The sequence below is a fragment of the Chrysochloris asiatica genome, unplaced genomic scaffold (assembly GCF_000296735.1).
Source record: "Chrysochloris asiatica unplaced genomic scaffold, ChrAsi1.0 scaffold00524, whole genome shotgun sequence".
In the NCBI taxonomy this organism is placed as follows: Eukaryota; Metazoa; Chordata; class Mammalia; order Afrosoricida; family Chrysochloridae; genus Chrysochloris; species Chrysochloris asiatica.
The window spans coordinates 623,425-624,310 of NW_006409042.1; positions in this window are offsets into that span (position 1 = coordinate 623,425).

The following is an 886-nucleotide window of genomic DNA, read 5'->3' on the forward strand; positions in this document are numbered from 1 at the left end:
ACAGTATTTTCAATAGTTTCATATGCAAGTGAAAGTTGGACAATGAATATGGACAACTGCAGAAGACTTGATACATTTGAATTATGGCTTTAGAGAAGAATATTTAAAAGTATCATGGACTGCCAGAAGAACAAAGTTTTTTGGAAAAGTACACCCAGAATGCTCCTTAGAAGCCAGAATGAAGACACTTTGTCTCTCATATTTTGGACATATTTTTAAGAAAGTCCAGTTCCTAGAGAAGACCATCATGTTTGGTAAAGTGGTTGGTCAGCGAAAAAGTGATAGACCTGCAATTAAATAAATTGGATAGTCGAACAGCAATGGGCTCAAATGTAACAAACATTATGATAATGGTAAAGGATGAACAGTGTTTTATTCTGTTGTGTATAGTTTTGGTATGATTAAGAAACAACTTGAAGGCACTTAAGAACAACAAAAATCAACCCTTTCTCCTCATTTCTCCCATCAGTAAATGAAAGTCCCAAAAGATTTACTCCATTCATGTCATCGTGGTCAAATCTACTTGAAAGAGCTCTTCTCAGTCATATTTTGCATACCTTGCAATCTGTGTGGCTCATCTTCTGGCAATATATCTGACAATGTTCTGATGGTATTCATAAGGTTGACAATGGCTAAGCATTCATAAATAGTCCATCTATTCTTCTTCCTGCTTTTCTTCTGGAATATCAGCTGAAATCTCTACATCATAGTGACTAGGGTAATATTTAAAATATTCCTGGGCTAGCTTCCAGGATCACACCAACATGCAACCACCTTAGTATTAGAAACATATAGACAAGTATCTGGCATCTTACTCCAAAATTAAGAGCAGAGTTAAAAAGAAAACAAACAACCAAAACAGAAAATAAAAATGCTAATATAAGGA